At 38.3% G+C, this 18,335-nt stretch overlaps 2 long non-coding RNA genes across 8 annotated transcripts in view; one reads left to right on the forward strand and one right to left on the reverse strand.

Annotated features, from left to right (window-relative positions):
* Window positions 1-18,335, reverse strand: part of LOC132663585 (uncharacterized) — a 553,467-nt gene that overhangs the window by 319,377 nt on the left and 215,755 nt on the right. For 4 of the 7 annotated variants that reach the window (XR_013551839.2, XR_013551837.2, XR_013551833.2 and 1 more), the window contains one exon: window positions 5,840-5,960. The exons of the other annotated variants lie outside the window; for them this stretch is intronic. This is a non-coding gene — a long non-coding RNA (uncharacterized LOC132663585). The remainder of the gene's footprint in view (window positions 1-5,839; window positions 5,961-18,335) is intronic. 7 annotated transcript variants of the gene reach the window in all.
* LOC132663588 (uncharacterized) lies at window positions 1,737-16,511 on the forward strand. Its single transcript, XR_009603146.3, has 3 exons — window positions 1,737-1,889; window positions 2,022-2,101; window positions 15,890-16,511. It is a non-coding gene; the product is annotated as an uncharacterized LOC132663588 (long non-coding RNA).

Below are 18,335 nucleotides of genomic sequence, written 5' to 3' on the forward strand. Positions count from 1 at the left end.
ACACCCTGATTAATAAGCTGTCTGTATTATTAACATATTGGGAAACAGTAGCAAAATATCATAGCATGATAATACTTTTTATAAAGCATCATTTTATCAGCTTCTTACAAAGTTAAATGTACCCTTGTTATATGTTCTAGTTGTGGCAGGCAGAATAATGTCCAAATTCTCAGAACCTAAGAGTATATTACCTTTTCTAGCCAAATGGGCTTTGAAAAGAACTTAAAGGTGTGATTAAGCTAAAGATCCTGAATTATCCAGGTGGGCCCAATATATTTATAAGGGTCATTAAGAGGGAGGCAACAACAGAATCACAGAAGGAGATGTGACCACAGAAAGAGAGGTCGAATGATGCAGGGCCACTAGCTTCTGGGTTGCTTCCAGAAGCTGGAACAGGTAAGGAAGTGAATTCTTCCCTAGAGTCTCCAGAAGCAACACAACCCTGCCAACATAGTTTAGACTTCTGAGCTCCCCAACTGTAAGAGAATAAGCTTATGTTATGTTTTTTTTAAGGGATTAAATTTGTAGCAATGAGTGACATCAAAATAGAAATCTAATAGCATAGCAATCCCACTTCCAGCTGTTTTACCCAAGAGAAATGAAACCTGATACTCCCCCCCAAAAAACCATATGCAAATGTTTATGGCAGGTTTATCAGAATTGCAAACACTGAAAACAACCTAAATGTTCTTCAACTGATGAATGAATAAACTGGGTAGCATTCAACTCAATGGAATACTACTCAACAAGAAAATAAGAATGAACTATTGATGTGTACAATGAATGGGTGAAACACAGATGTACTATGTCAAATGAAAGAAGCAAGACTCCAAATGGTACATACTTTACAACTACATTTATACGGCATTGCAAAACTATAGTGACAGAGAACAAATCAATGACTGCCAATGGTAGGAAGTGGAGAAATGGTTGATAACCAAGGGACAGCACTCGGGAATTTTAGGGGTAAAGGAACAGTTCTGTATCTACAGCATGGTAGTAGTTTCACAACTATATGCCTACGTCAAAGCTCATAGGTCTGTACACCAAAAAACAAAACAAAACAAAAAGTGAACTTTCCTGAATATAAGTTAAAAAAATAAAATTGAATGGAAGTTAAAAAAAAAAAAAAAAGAAGGATCTATATATTTGAGAACAAGTTTGAGATGCTGGCATGAAATTGTCTGTAGGAGTTGTCTTCCTATGTTCATCTCACTCACATTGTCAAGCTTTCACAGGCTTGCCCTTCAACCACCATCTCTCAAATAACTAAACAATGGTATAAAAACTATACTAAACTAAAGAGGCAAGTCCCTGAAGGACCTACCATCTCTAGAAGCTCAGCCAGCAGTTCACTAATCCTTTAAAAATACAGTTCTTAACCAAACTCTGACCCTAAGATGTTGCTTGGGTCTTCATCCCTATTATTGCCTTATTAATTTTTAAAAGGCAAGCATTTCCACAGTTACACTGGGTTTACAGCCAAAAAATAATAACCTTTGTGGTTTTTTAAGAGTTCACAAATTTGACCTATGTGCATCACCAGAGAAAAACACTGGGACTATCTTTTAAAAAGAGAAATAGAAAATAAGTATAGTCTGATAAGAATGGATACAGTGAGGGGTGGGGCACAGAGGGTGGCATATTTCCAGGAAAGTAGATAGATGCTTGGAATGTTCGTGCATGACCTCAGGCATGAGGAGGGCAGAGTCATCCTTCTTTATGACCCAACTTCATCTCATATTATTCTGTAAGAGTACAGTGCCTCATTTTCTTCAGAGTTCAGGGTTACAACTAGACAACAGCAGAGGAAGAAAAGAAAAACAAGGGGGAAAAGGCCATTTTTCCAGGATCTCAGAAATGGAGCTCAGTATTTCTATAACATCTTAGTGGGTCTTGAGACACAAGCTTAATGTTTTTTCATGAGATCCCAGTTTCTACTGCATGGAAATGTTAACATATCACTCATGTCACAAGCCAAAGAAATAAAATCCCTGTCTGTCTTTATTTTAATACCACAGGATAAAGAATCTGAAGTCCATCAGATCCTCAGAGAATTCCAAGGTGCTCTAAGAGTGATCTAAATTTGGGCCATCTCAAGGTAAAGAATAGTTATGATTTTGGCTCTACCATTTCACTAATTCTTGCCTTAACAATCCAAAACAGGCAACCCTGCTATAAAAGAATCATCTTAAAATCATCAAACAGAACTCACTTCCCATTAATTCTATAAACAAGATACTACTTCTTTTGCCTCCCTACCCTATTAGTCTCTGCCCTTCCCTCTAGGAAAACTAACAAAAACTCATCTTCCAAGATTTCTTTGCTAGTTACTAGCTACCACAGGTACTCTACTCAACATCTACACCATTTTATAGACAGCATCAACTCATTTTTAGGGTGATCTGGGAGACTGGAAGTCATGTCACTGAAATTTCTAAATTAATTATTTCATTAAACAATTAGTAAAATAGTTTCGTTGCTGTACCATGGGAACAAAGAGATCTAAAGAAATGCACAAACAATAGCAAATCTTACTCTTTTAATCACAAATAAATTTGGGTATTATTTTAATTTTTTGAGAACAAAATGTGAGGGAGGAAAAACTTTTGCACTACTCTCTTTTGTTCACTGACTGGGGACTTGTGAATGAGACCAGCAGAAGACAGATTAACAAGGCACATGATTTTTATTAATGTCTTAGGTGCACAAGAGTTCATAGAAAAGAAATGATACTCAAAGTAGTTGGACTTGGGAGCTTATATACCATTCTAACAAAGGAAAGGGGGTTGGGGCTTCAAAGGATGATAAATTGTGGGAAAGTGACTAGAGAATATACAGTGGAGCCAATGGAAGACAGGGTTGTTTTGGTAGGGTTGTGTATGCAGACTCATCTTAGTGCAACTGTCTATCTCTGATGATGAATCTCTCTCTTCTTCCTGGTACAGGAGAGGAACACCTTCACAAAAAGAAATTTACACCCTGCTTTTAGGCAGAAAAGGGGAAGGTAGAGAGCTCTTCTTACATCTGTGGATTCTCAATTGCCTACAGCTCAAAATAATCCTTATGCCAAAGTGGCAGATTTTGGGGCGGCATATCTTGATCCCCTTCAAAAATCTTTCCAAAACATACTATAGCCAATCAAAACATAATTTAATCTTTTCCAAAAAACAGGGTCATCAATAGGAACTCCAATTAATATACCACATGACAATATAGATTAGTTCTTATTACTTACTTCTTCCTTTTCATAGCAACCATGTTGGAAAACAGAATATAGGATTTGTATTATAAGTAGAAGAGTTAAGATGGCATAGTATGGGGACCCTGAGCTTGTCTTAGCCCTGAAACACAGCTAGATCAGCATCAAACCATTTTGAATACCTAGGGAATTGACCTGAGAATTAAAACAACAATCTACATAATTGGAACCAGAGAACTTGGCAGGTACATGGTGTGAAGAAGTGACTTGGGGGAAAGAAAAGTCATGAAGCTGCAGAGGGTAGGAAGCCATTTTTGTCAGAGAGAGAACAGAGAGAAACAGAAAGGGTTACAGTGCAGCACATTGGGATGGTGCAAGAAAAGCACTCCCCCTGAAAGTAGCTGGAGAGAACGAGAGAGAGAAGGAGTGAAAACACTCGCAAGGGACTGGACAAAAAATCTGTTCCCCAAAACCACTGATGGGGAGAAAGGAGAGGGTTTCAATACCACCAGGATTTTATAAACAGTGGAGTGCAGAATCTGAAGTTTCAGATCTTAGTGCCTGGTGGTGCTCTGGCGAGGAAGTAGGGTGAATCCCCAAGAGCAGGCAGCAGGGTCTGAGGGGTCTGTGTGCCACATGGGGAGAAGTGATTCCCCTGCTTGGAGAGCATTTGGTAGCAACCATATGGCCTCCTTGCCAGCAAAAGTCCCAGCGGACCCCGGAGAGCAGCCACATTTACTGATATTAGAACAAAGACACCAGAGGGCAGCAAAACCTGGCACCAGTTGTGTGTTGTGATTTGCCATGAACTCTGGGCCTCTGCCACTGCATGGTTACATGCATGTTTTCTGGGACAAGCTGACCTGGCCATTGCTTGGCAAGACCCTCTCCCAGAAAGTCAGTGGAGGTCCAAGCTGTGGGTGTCTCTGAAGTACGGGAGTCTGAAACACAGCCCCATTTGAAATAAAATTCTGGAGGAAGATGCCACCGGGCAGGTGGACAGCTTGGACACAGAGTAGAGGTAGGGAGCAGATGGAGGCCTGAGACAAAGGAAGGCTGCTTGATCATGGGTCAGCGAGGATGTAGGGTTCCTGCACCAGACACTAGAGAGTTTGGTGAGGCCACTTTCACTTCTAGCACATGCGCACATGTGCACACACAAGGAACAACCCCAGTGAGCTAAGCAGTGGCACCAAATGGAGAACAGAGCTGTTTTACCAAGCCCCACAAATTGGCAACCTCGAGGCACATCCTCCAGAAGACCAGCACAAATTCCTTCCACCTGCTTAGTTAATGGACTATAGCATGCTGCAAACTTTCAGTTCTAGGGAAAACTGGATGTAACTTCATTAGGGTTTCATTCTTTTTGCTGGTTCATTTATTTATTTGGTTGGTTTCTTTGCTTGTCTTTGCCTAGGTTGTTTTCTTTTTTCTTTCCTTCTGTTTCTCAGATACTGAAAAAAAATTCCATTTTATGTAGTTATTTTATTTTGTAATCTATTTTATTTTCTTTGTTTTATTTTATTCTATTTTATTATTTTAAAAAATTAATTAAATTTTTTTTTCTTTCTCTTTTGTCTCTATTAATCTTCCTTCAACAAGTAGACTAAAACACACCTAGGATCTAGCTTCCTTTGATTTTTTGTTTCATTTTTAACTTTTAAATTTTAATTTTTCATTTCATTAATATTTTTCTTCCTCCAAAAATGAAAAGATGGAGGAATTCACCCCAAAAGGAAGAACAGGAAGATGATGGCCAGTTAAATTCTGAACTAGAATTAAAAACCATGATTATAAGAATACTAGATGGGGTTTAAAAAAAAAGCATTTAAAAGACCAGAGAATCAATCCCTTTCTCTGAAGATTAAAGAACTAAAATCTAGTCGACCAAAATTAAAAATGATATAACGATATAACCCAGATTCAATCTCAAATGGATGTTGTGATGGCAAGGATGGACAAACCAGAGCAGTGAATCAGTGATACAGAAGATAAAATTATGGGATGCCTGGGTGGATCAGTTGGTTAAGCATCTGACTTCCACTCAGGTCATGATCTCACGGTTTGTGAGTTCAAGTCTCAAATTGGGTGAGCTCCTGCCCTGCTTCAGGTGAGCTCAAGCCCTGCTTTGGGTGAGCCCCACTTTTCTCTCTCTCCCTCACTCTTTGACCCTCATGGGATTCACTCTCTCTCCTTCTCTCTCTCTGTACCACACTCACTTGTGCCTTCTCTCTCAAAATGAGAGAGAGAGAGATAAACAGTTAATGCATTAAAAAAAGAAGATAAAATTACAGAAAATAATGAAGGAGAACAAAAGAGGGAAAGAAAGGCAAAAGCTCACGATACAAGACTTTGAGAACTCAGTGACTTAGTAAAAAGGAAAAATATTCGAATCATAGGAGTCCCAGAAGAGGAAGAGAGAGAAAAAGAGGCAGAAGGTTTATTTGAGTAAATTATAGCAGAAAACTTTCCTAATCTGAGAAGGATACATACATGAAAATTCAAGAAGCACGGAGAACTTTCATTAGATTCAATAAAAACCCACCATCACTAAGGCATATCATAGTCAAATTCATAAAATACACAGACAAGAGAGAATTATGAAAGCAGCAAAGGAGAAAAGAGTCCTTAACTTACAAGGTTCTCAGCAGATCTGTCCACAGAAATTTGGCAGGCTAGAAAGGAATGGCAGGATAGATTCAACATGCTGAATCAGGAAAATATGCAGCCAAGAATTCTTTATCCAGCAAGGCTTTCACTGAAAATAGAAGGAGAGAGAAAGAGTTTCTCAGACAAACAAAAGCAAGCCATGCAAGAAATTTTAAGGGGGACTCTTTGAGTGGAGAAAAAACAAAAAAGACCAAAAGCAACAAAGACTAGAAAGGACCAGAGAACATCATCAGAAACACCAACCCTATAGACAATACAATGGCACTAAATTCCTATCTTTCAATAATCACTCTAAATGTAAATGGACTAAATGCTCTAATCAAAAGACACAGGGCATCAGAATGGATAACAAAAAACAAAAACAAAAACAAGACCCATCTATATGCTGCCTACAAGAGACTCGTTTTATACCTAAAGACACCTGCAGATTGAAAGTAAGGGGATAGAGAACCATCTATCATGCCAATGATTGTCAAAGCCAGAGTAGCCATATTTATATCGCACAAACTAGATTTTAAAACAAAGACTATAACAAGAAATGAAGAAGGGCATTATATCATAATTAAGGGGTATATCACCCAAGAAGTTCTAACAACTGTAAAGACTTATACCAACTCGGTAGCACCCAAATATATAAATCAATTAATTACAAACATAAAGAAACTCACTGACAATAATACCATAATAGTAGGGGACACCCCACTTACAGCAGTGGACACATCATCTAAGCAGAAAATCAATAAGAAAACAATGGTTTTGAAAGACACACTGGACTGGATAGACTTAACAGATATATTCAGAACATTTCATCCTAAAGCAGCAGAACACACATGTTTCTGAAGTGCACAGGGAATATTCTCCAGAACATATCACATACTGAGTCACAAATCAGCCCTCAACAAGTACAAAAGATCAATATCATACCATGCATATCTTCAGACTACAATGCTATGAAACTTGATATCAACTACAAGAAAAACTTTGGAAAGATTACAAATACCTGGAGATTAAAGAACATCCTACTAGAGAATGAACGGGCTAGCCAAGAAATTAAAGAAGAAATTAAAAAGTATATCAAAGCCAATGAAAATGAAAACATGACAGTTCAAAACCTCTGGGATGCATCAAAAGTGGTCATAAAAGGGAAGTATATAGCAATCCAGTCCCAAAGGAGGAAAAAATGTCTCAAATACACAACCTAACCTAACACCTAAAGGAAATGTTAAAAGAACGGCAAATAAAGTCAAAACCAGCAGAAGGGAAAAAATAAATATTAGAGTAGAAATGAATGATAAAAACAAAAACAAAAACAAAACAGTAGGATAGATCAATGAAACCATGAGCTGGTTCTTTGAAAGGATTAACAAAATTTATGAACCCCTAGCCAGATTTATCAAAAAGAAAAAGTAAAGGACCAAAATAAATAAAATCATAAATGAAAGAGATGAGATCACAACAAACACTGCATAAATACAAACAATAGTAAGAGAATATTATGAGCAATCTGGAAGAAATGGAAAAATTCCTAGAAACATATAAACTACCAAAACTGAAACACAAAGAAGTAGAAAATTTGAACACTCATAATCAATAAAGAAACTGAATCAATTAATCAAAAAAATCCCAACAAACAAGAATCCAGGGCCAGAAGCCTTCCCAGGGGAATTCTACCAAACATTTAAAGAAGAGTTAATACCTATTCTTTTGAACCTGTTCCAAAAAAATGGAAATAGAAGGAAATCTTCCAAACACATTCTATGAGGCCAGCATTAACTTGATTCCAAAACCAGACAGTTACCCACTAAAAAGGAGCAATGAAGACCAACTTCTCTGATGAACATGGATGCAAAAATTCTCAACAAGATACTAGCAAACTGAATCCAACAATACATTAAAAGAATTATTCACCACAATCAAGTGGAATTTATTCCTAGACTGTAGGGCTGGATCAATATCCACAAATCAATCAACGTGATACATCACATTAATTAAAGAAAGGATAAGAACTACATGATCTTCTCAATAAATACAGAAAAAGCACTGACAAAATACAGCATCCTTTCTTGATAAAAAACCCTCAAGAAAGTAGGGATGGAAAGAACTTACCTAAACATCATAAATGTCATACACAAAAGACCCACAGCTAATATCTTCATTGGGGAAAAACGAAGAGCTTCCCCCCTAAGGCCAGAAACACAACAGGGATATCCACTCTCACCTTGGTTATTCAACATGGTACTGGAAGTCTTAGCCTCAGCAATCAGACAGCAAAAAGAAATAAAAGGCCTCCAAATTGGCAAGGAAGAAGTCAAACTTTCACTCTTTGCAGGCAATGTGATACTCTACATGAAAAACCCTAAAGACTCCACCAAAAAAACTACTAGAACTGATACATGAATTCAGCAAAGTCACAGGATTAACATCTAGAAATCACTTGCATTTCTATACACCAATAACAAAGCACCAGAAAGAGAAATCAAGGAATCAATCCCATTTACAATTGCACCAAGAACCATAAAATATCTAGGAATAAACCTAACCAACGAGGTATAAGATCTGTATGCTGAAAACTATAGGAAGCTTATTAAAGAAACTGAGGAAGACACAAAGAAATGGAAAAACATTCCATGCTCACGGATCAGAAGAACAAATATTGTTAAAATGTTGACACTACCCAAAGCAATCTACATATTCAAAGCAATCCCTATCAAAATAACACCAACATTCTTCACAGAACTAGAACAAACAATTCTAAAATTTGCATGGAACCATAAAAGACCCCAAAGATCCAAAGCACTCCTGAAAAAGAAAACCAAAGCTGGAGGCATCACAATTCCGGACTTCAAGCTGTATTACAAAGGTGTAATCAACAAAACAGTATGGTACTGGTGCAAAAACAGACACATAGATCAATGGAACAGAACAGAAATCCCAGAAATGGACCCACAAATGTATGGCTAACTAATCTTCAACAAAGCAAGAAAGAATATCCAGTGGAAAAAAGTCTCTTCAGCAAATGGACAGCAACATGCAGAAGAATGAAACTGTACCACTTTCTTACACCATATACAAAAATAAACTCAAAATGGATGAAAGACCTAAATGTAAGACAGGAAACCATAAAAATCCTCCAGGAGAAAACAGGGAACAACCTCCTTGACCTCAGCCACAGCAGCTTCATATTAGACATGTCTCTGGAGGCAAGGGAAACAAAGGCAAAAATGAACTATCGGGACCTTATCAAGATAAAAAGCTTCTGCATGGGGAAGGAAATAATCAACAAAACTAAAAGGCAATTGACTGAATGGGAGAAAATATTTGCAAATGACATGTCAAATAAAGGGTTACATCTAAAATCTATAAAGAACTTATCAAACTCAACACCCAAAAAACAAATAATCCAATGAAGAAATGGGCAGAAGACATGAATAGACACTTTTCTAAAGAAGACATCAAGATGGCTAACAGACACATGAAAAGATGCTCAACATAACTGATCATCAGGGAAATACAAATCAAAACCACAATGAGATACCACCTCATACCTGTCAGAACGTCTAAAATTAAAACTCAGGCAACAACAGGTGTTTGTAAGGATGCAGAAAAAGAAGAACCCTTTTGCACTTCTGGTGGGAATGCAAACTGGTGCAGCCACTCTGAAAAACAGTATGGAGGCTTGTCAAAAAATTAATAATAGAACTATCCTATAACCCAGCAATTGCACTACTATACTAGGTATACTATACTATGCTAGGTATTTATAAATGCTGATTCAAAGGGGCACATGCACCTCCCTCTATGTTTATAGCAGTGCTATCAACAATAGCCAAATTATGGAAAGAGCTCAAATGTCCAAAGTCTGACAAATAGATAAGATGCATTACATATATACAATGGAATATTACTCAGGGATCAAAAAGAATGAAATCTTGCCATTTGCAGCAATATGCATGGAACTAGAGTGTGTTATGCTAAGCGAAATAAGTCAGAAAGATAAATATCATATTATTTCATTCATATGTGGAATTTAAGAAACATAACAAGTGAACATAGGGGAAGGGAAGGGAAAAAAAAGATAAAGAGAGAGGGAGTCAAACTTTAAAATACTCTTAAATACAGAGAACAAACTGAGGGTTGCTGGAGGGATGTGGGTGGGGGGATAGGTTAAAGGAATGCTGGGCAACAAGGAGCGCACTTTTTGGGATGAGCACTGGGTGTTATATGTAAGTGATGAATCACTATATTCTACTCCTGAAACCATTATTACACTATATGTTAACTAAGTTGGATTTAAATTAAAAAAAAAAAAACGGATTCAGAGTCTAATGCACATAGGTGGCATTCTAGAACTTCATATGGCTATGTCACCCTAACCATGTCTCTTACCTCCACAGAGGTTAGTGTTTTACTCTGAAAAGCAGAGCAGTATGTTTTTCTCCAAGAAATGCTAATTAAGACTATACAGATAATGCTTGTACCATAAAAATTGATGACTTGAGAATATGACATATTGATTGGTTAGGTCTTAATCACATGATCCAGTCCCATGCTGAGCCTATTAAAAACAGTTAACAGGCTATCAATAAGAATGGAAAGTATTATTGTAAGGTTTCAGATACCTCTGAGGTATTAGAAGTGTTTATGTTTAGAGCAAATGGCCCTATAATTTCCTTCTCAGTTTGTTTTGGCATCTGTTTTTTCATGATTTTGTATTTCCTTTTTCCCTGCCCGTGTATCAGTTGCTTGTCTGTGTGTTGCTTTGAAGGTACATGTAGTAGATTATATTATTTGTCTCAAGTCTTCACTAAAGCATATGCATACATGTCCTTGCTATGGCTTTATGATGGAAAAAGTACTTTCCCATACTTTGATTTTCAGTGTGACCACAGGCTTTTCATTATCCAAGGGGATATTAGCAGGTGTTTTACAAGCAGAGATTTGAAATGTATTTGTGCAGTTTGACATGCTCACTTGCAGTCCAGCCTTTATCATCAAAAGAAAGAACTCAAGTAGCCAGTTATTGCAATGAGATAAGAGAAACAGAAGCAAACTTTTACTCAACCTGCAGCTTGGAGCCTTAGGTCACTGGAACTTAAACTAACATGCAGATGCAGAAGTAAAAAATAAACAATTTCTGGAAGCCACTGAATTGGTGTTGTTAGGCATCTTTGTTGTGGCATAGCTAACTACACAGTGCCCTCAATCCTTTGGTTCAATCTCACTGGATGATTATACATTTCCCAAGAACAATAATTCTCATCATTATCAACATGGTAGCTTCTACCACACTCCCCACACCATACTTATCCCAACACTACCTTCTTTTTTGATTATTCTAATTGCTGGAAGATTTTTAAATACATACAATTATGTTAGTATTGTGTGATTAAGGATTAAATGGGTCGTAAGAGAGAGTCTGAGGTAGCACTGTCCAGTAGCAATATGATGTGAGCCAATACAGAATTTTAAATTTTCAATTAACCACTTTAAAAAGTAAAAGGTGACAGCTGAAATTCATTTTAATAATGTATTTTATTTAACCCAATATATCCAAGATGTTTTCATTTCAACATGTAATAAAGTTTTTCTTTAAAAAATATTTGTTTTTGAGAGAGAGAGAGCAAGCATGAGTGGGGGAGGGACAGAGAGAGAGAGAGAGAGAGAGAGAGAGAGAGACAGAGGATCCAAAGTGAGCTCTGTGAGGAGAGCAGAGAGCCCGATGTGGGGCTTGAACTCACTAACAATGAGATCATGACCTGAGCCAAAGCAGGATGCTTAACCGACTGAGCCACCAATGTGCCCCATCAACATATAATAAAATTTCTGAGATATTTTACATTCACCTTTTCATACTGGGTCTTCAGAACAACATGTATCTTAACTCTCCTGAACATTCAGAGTAGCCACATTTCAAGTACTCAATAGCACATGGGGCAAATTGCTATCATATTGTATAGCACATGACTGGAGGTTTTCATAAGAAGTGAAATGGAGAGACTTCTGTGTAGAGCTTTACTGACACTACTAGAATCACTCAAAGGCTTTTATTTCTTCCTTTCCTTTTCTCCCTTTTCTTCCTTCCTTTCTTTTTCTTTTCTTTCTCTCTCTGCCCCACCTCCCTCCCTCTTTCTCTTTCCTTCTTTCCTTCCTTCCTCCTTCCTTTCTTCCTTCCTTCCTTGCTTTTTCTTTTCTTTCTCTCTCTGTCCCACCTCCCTACCTCTTTCTCTTTCCTTCTTTCCTTCCTTCCTTCCCTCCTTCATTATTTCTGGCTGGCTGGCTGATCTTTCTATGAATAGAGGTTGGCTTAGACTTGGCAGCATTCTGTGATCTGACCTCAAACTTGTGTTCCTCTATTATTTTATCCACATTTTGATTTTCACTGATTTCTTAGTTTAAAAAAAACAATTACCATAATATTGGTATTTTTCTGAGCTTTGTTTGACACTATGTGAAGTGAAATGGGATATAAATAGTATAGGGTTACTTACTGTGCCTTGCTAATATTATTCCTTTAACTTAAAACATTTTTCCTCCCTTTCCCCAGATACCCCAGTAAACTACTTCCTCTAGTCCTTCAGCTTAACTGCTAACTCATCTTTAGGGCTTTGGCTTTTCCTTATCCTACCACACTCCTCAGACTTCTTCATTTGTTTCTAAGTCCTCAGGGAGACTGTAAACTCAAGGAACTACTTCAATTCCTTTTGTGTTCAAACAGCCTTAAGTATCCTATCAAGCACAAGATTCTTCAGCCAAATGGAGGCTCAATAATATTCAGGACTAATGATGAATGGCCATTACTAGAAGATTCCCAGTAAGGAAGTCCATGAGCATCATCTTTTTTTGTCCAGCCCTGGTAAACTCTGAATTCAGCTGAAAACATTATCAGTAAAAGCTCACATGCCCTCACTATCCATGGCCCAAGAATTCCCCTGTGGGTGATACCTGAGTTTTCTTACTCCTATCCATGCACTGCTTGCTGTCAGGGGAGTACAAATGTAAGTTAGGCTCAAAAAGTTACATAATAGAAGTGATTTTTAATATTCCATTTTAGTTTAATTTCAGAAGGTTCAGAACCTCATTTATTTCTGATTATTTTTAATATTTTGGCTCAGAGATTAATATTATGTTTTTATCCCCCCTTTCTTTTCTTGATATTGCTTTCTGTAACCAGGCTACATTGGTTAAAACTCTAATTAGAGAATAAAAGCATGGGTAAATTATTTTTAATATGACTAAGACCAGACTATCTTCATAATAAAATTCCTTTTGTTAATGAATTTAAAATAATCTCAATAATGATTTTCTACTGAAACTGGTAACACCATTGGAATTATAATGATTTCATATTTTTCTCATACAAAGGATAAAATTAATTTTTGATAACGATTTACACTTCTCCCAGATTCAGCACAGATCTACAAATAATTTTTAATAGCCAGGTTGTCCACTGAACATAATCTTACAGCAGAAAATATCTGTGCCATGGTAAGGATGTGGGATGAATATCCAAAATGTAAGAAAGCTATTCCAAATGCTCATGAAATAAAAAATATTTGAGTCTGACAAAAAAAAATCAAGATGAGTCTATCACAAATCATCCTGCACATCCACAAACAATCAGTAGAAAAGACAGTAAATGAGGATGCTTGGATTTCTTTTTTTCTTTTTACCTTTTATTCTTTGGCCTAATTTTCATTAATATATTTGAAATGATTTTTACTTTATTTCTTGCAAGGTGATTTTCAGATCTTATTTAGAGTTATAGTACTAGGAAGGTAGAAATTTAGAGTCAACAGGGAGTAAAGTGTTACTAAAAGGACTACACATTTTTGGCTTATTTTCAAGATTCTGTTTTGCATTTACTAATACATGCCTTAATTCATTCTAGTTCCCTCTCTCTCTCTTACACACACACACACACACAGAAAGACAATTATATCTAAGGTGGTATATTGGTTTCATAAAAATCAAAGATACTCAGATAAAGGTTTTTACTTTCTAGTCATAATAAAAGTTGTCGATAAATAATTTTAATAAAGACTTTTTAAAAGATGGAACATAAAGGAGATTTTTCCATGGTTTTAGAGAAGTAAAATATTATTTACGAGGGATAGAGGGGAAAGAAGGATTATTGGAATGAAGAATCAGGGTAGACTTCAAGGAAGAGGTGGCATTTACTGTAGTAATAAGCACTGAGATGTCTAAATACAGAGGTGATGGGAAGTGAAGGGAAAATACACCCAGCTTCTGGAAGTGTCTGCAATCGAGAAGAGATATTTAATAGAAGAAAGTTGTTACTTTATTTATTATTCATATGTCAACCCATTCTCTAAAATACTACAGGCAACTTAAATGAGTACGTATGAAATTAATAAAACAAGAACTATAAGATTCATTCATTTAAAAGAAAAAAAGCTTACTGAGCACCTCCCAGGAGCCAGGCTAGTAGAAAAAAAAAATCTCTGCTTTCATGTTTACAATCTAGTATGAGAGACTCACAATAGGCAGAAAAATAAATACATAAACAAATCTGTAATGCTATGAAAAAATATAAAGGAGGAAAAAAGAGAAAGAGTAAGCAGTGAAGGGGATCATAATAAGCTACCCTAAAATATGCCACTTTTGCAGATAATTTTAAGCTGAAGGCAATGAGAATCGGGAGATGCAGAAAGAAGCCTTCCTGGAGTTTCCCTTATTGGACTAAAAGCAGAAACTTATGAGAAATGAGGACTGCCATAAACCCCCTCTCCTGGGAAAGTTTTATGGTCAAGAAGAAAACGAGGGACTCCTGGGTGGCTCAGTTTGTTGAGCGTCTGACTTCAGCTCAGGTCATGGTCTCACAGTTCCTGGTTCGAGCCCCATGGTAGGCTCTGTGCTAACAAACACTTCAGGGCGTGGAGCCTGCTTCAAATTCTGTATCTCCCTCTCTCTCTCCCCGACCCCTGCTCATGCTTTGCCTCTCTCCGTCTCTCAAAAATAAATGAATGTTAAAAAAATATATTAACTAATTAATTAAAAAAAGAAGAAAACGACATTTTGGCACTAAGATGGATGTGCACAAGCAAACCTTACTAAAATGGCCCTTACTTTCTATTAGTTTACCCCATATATTTACCTTCCCACAGTTTGTCACCCTCAGAAGCCTAAAACCTTTTTCCTTTGTCTTTTCACATCTCCACAATCTACTGCTCTTTGTTAGACATGGTATATAAGCTCTCAGGCCAGCTGCTTCTTTGGGTCTCCATTTCTTTTCTAGGAAGGCCCCTTTGTCAATAAAAAATTAATATCAAATAAAGTTTGCATACATTTTCCCCTATTGATCTGTCTTTTCCCAGTCTAATTTGCATGGCCCCAGAACTGATGAGAGTAGAAGCAAAGTTTCTTTCCCCTCCCCTGCACTAGGTTAGAGAAAGACATGCTATTTTAGATATAAATTGATCAAAGACGTCATTCTGAAGACGCCATTTTTGAGCAGAGACTTGAACAAAATGAGGGAATGAACCTTGAATATGTCATGGAGTCACCATGGTTGGGCCTCTTACATGGTGCCTTGGGCCTCACTGATTGTTCCCAGAAGCCCAGGAGGGAAGCTGCAAAGCTTGTTAAGAACTAGTTTCAGAAGAAACAAAATTTCACTTCCACCTCATTGTACAGGACAAGTGAGTCACTAAGACAGCCCAAATTCAAGTAGAAGAGAATGAGTGCCCATCTCTCAGCAGCAGATGTAGCAAGAATTTGTAGCCATCCTTAATCCTCCAGAGCTGTGCAAATTTTTCGAGTTAGGTTGACATATCTTTCCCTAAAGAAATAATCTACATCGAGGGTCAGCAAACTATGTCTAATCAAAATATAACCAGTGGACCTACCCACCCCACTGACAGTTTTTATAAATAAAGTTACATTAGAACACAGAAATATCCCTTCATTTACATATTATCTGCCGATGGCTGCTTAAATAGTTGTAACTGACTTCAGAGCCTGCAAAAAATAAAATGTTTACTATCTGACCCTTTACAGAAAAAGTTTGCTGACCCCTGGCCTACAAGAAAGCAATCATGACATTCCTCAATCATTCCACACAGATCTCCAGCAATTTTATTTTCAATCTTGGCTATAGCCCCTAGAAATAATTAACTTTGCTTTAAGTAAAGTGAAGCTAAAGAAAATTTTCAAAACGTACACTGATATCTAAGCAGAAAGCAGGTGCCTTGGTGAGAAAGATAAATGTGTTGAAGCAAATCACACCAGACATGAAGCTAACAGAAGCAGAGCTGAAAGAAACAGGACCTCTTCACACAACCCAGAGAACTGGGCAGCCAATCCACTACAACCTTCTCAAAGTTCTTTGTTTGGTGCTTAAAATTAAGGAGAGGAAAAATATCTCAAACCTTAAATAAAATGTATTTTTTTCTACAGACTGGATATTAAATCCATTAGAAAAGCTTGGGCTTTTACACTCTTAACAACATTTCAAGCGAGGAAACTCAGGCCCACTTCAAGATGTTTGCCAGCTCTAAAACAATGCAACCATTGGCTAAACTAGAACCTTAACCACTGGATGTGTTTGGCATCGTGCCTATTTGGCATGCCTCCCAGAGACCTGACAAATCACCCCCACCCAGAGTCAAGAGTATAGTGTGAATTAAACCAGTCCTCAAAAGTGGAGGCATCCACTGCACTGGGTCGGACTCATGGTCTAATCAGCCAAATGATCAGTCTCAAGACTATCTCAAAGGAAAGTGAAATAAAGAGTACAACCCTAACTGCTACAGCGTGGATTTTACAAGGGGCATATTAGGACTGAATAGCATACAGTGTCAAAGAACACAATAATATTCTCAGAACAAGTATGCCATTTCTCCAGAAAAAGTCATTATTGATGTTGGAAGGCTTTTCATATGTATCTTCTCACAATGTGAAGTTAAATGTGTGTATGGGGGGAAGGTGCTTAAGGATGTTGCAACACATTGGGTGACTATCAAAGTGACAACTACTAAGCAACTGGTCTCACCTGTTGTGATGAGCTTCCCACCAATGTCCATTCTTGTCAGCCATTATACAAAAATCAAGGGCTAAATCCAGAAACAACAACAAAAATCTAATGGAGGTTGTTATTATTAAAAGTACACAATAGATAATAAAAATTATGTAACAGATGAGGACGTAAGTTTAAAAGCAATCAACATTCACAAAAAACCACATAACAAAGCTTTTAAAAAATCAATTATTTTTAAATGTAAAATGTAAATATAAATGTAAAAAAAAGCAAGAAAGCCTTTAAAAACAATAAATATTTTTAAATGTAAAGCATGCATAATTGAGGGGGTTCCGGAAGATGGTGGCGTAGGAGGACGCGGGGCTCACAGCACGTCCTGCCGATCACTTAGATTCCACCTACACCTGCCTAAAGAACCCAGAAAACCGCCAGAGGATTAGCAGAAGGGAGTCTCCGGAGTCAAGCGCAGACTAGAGGCCCACGGAAGAGGGTAGGAAGGGCGGCGAGGCGGTGCGCGCTCCACGGACTGGCGGGAGGGAGCCGGGGCGGAGGGGCGGCTCGCCGGCCAAGCAGAGCCCCTGAGTCTGGCTGGCAAAAGCGGAGGGGCCGGACGGACTGTGTTCCGACAGCAAGCGCGACTTAGCGTCTGGGAGGTCATAAGTTAACAGCTCTGCTCGGAAAGCGGGAAGGCTGGAGGACAAAGGGAGGGAGAGCTGCTGAGCCCCCGGACGGCAGAGCTCAGCTTGGCGGGGAACAAAGGCGCCAGCGCCATCTCCCCCGCCCATCCCCCAGCCAAAATCCCAAAGGGAACCAGTTCCTGCCAGGGAACTTGCTCGCTCCGCGCAAACACCCAACTCTGTGCTTCTGCGGAGCCAAACCTCCGGCAGCGGATCTGACTCCCTCCCGCTGCCACAGGGCCCCTCCTGAAGTGGATCACCTAAGGAGAAGCGAGCTAAGCCTGCCCCTCCAGCCCCCGTGCACCTTGCCTACCCACCCCAGCTAATACGCCAGATCCCCAGCAACACAAGCCTGGCAGTGTGCAAGTAGCCCAGACGGGACAGGCCACCCCACAGTGAATCCCGCCCCTAGGAGAGGGGAAGAGAAGGCACACACCAGTCTGACTGTGGCCCCAGCAGTGGGCTGGGGGCAGACATCGGGTCGGACTGCGGCCCCGCCCACTAACTCCAGTTATACACCACAGCACAGGGGAAGTGCACTGCAGGTCCTCACCACGCCAGGGACTCTCCAAAATGACCAAACGGAAGAATTCCCCTCAGAAGAATCTCCAGGAAATAACAACAGCTAATGAACTGATCAAAAAGGATTTAAATAATATAACAGAAAGTGAATTTAGAATAATAGTCATAAAATTAATCGCTGGGCTTGAAAACAGTATACAGGACAGCAGAGAATCTCTTGCCACAAAGATCGAGGGACTAAGGAACAGTCACGAGGAGTTGAAAAACG

The sequence above is a fragment of the Panthera onca genome, chromosome D4 (genome assembly GCF_046562875.1).
Source record: "Panthera onca isolate mPanOnc1 chromosome D4, mPanOnc1 haplotype 2, whole genome shotgun sequence".
Classification (NCBI taxonomy): Eukaryota; Metazoa; Chordata; class Mammalia; order Carnivora; family Felidae; genus Panthera; species Panthera onca.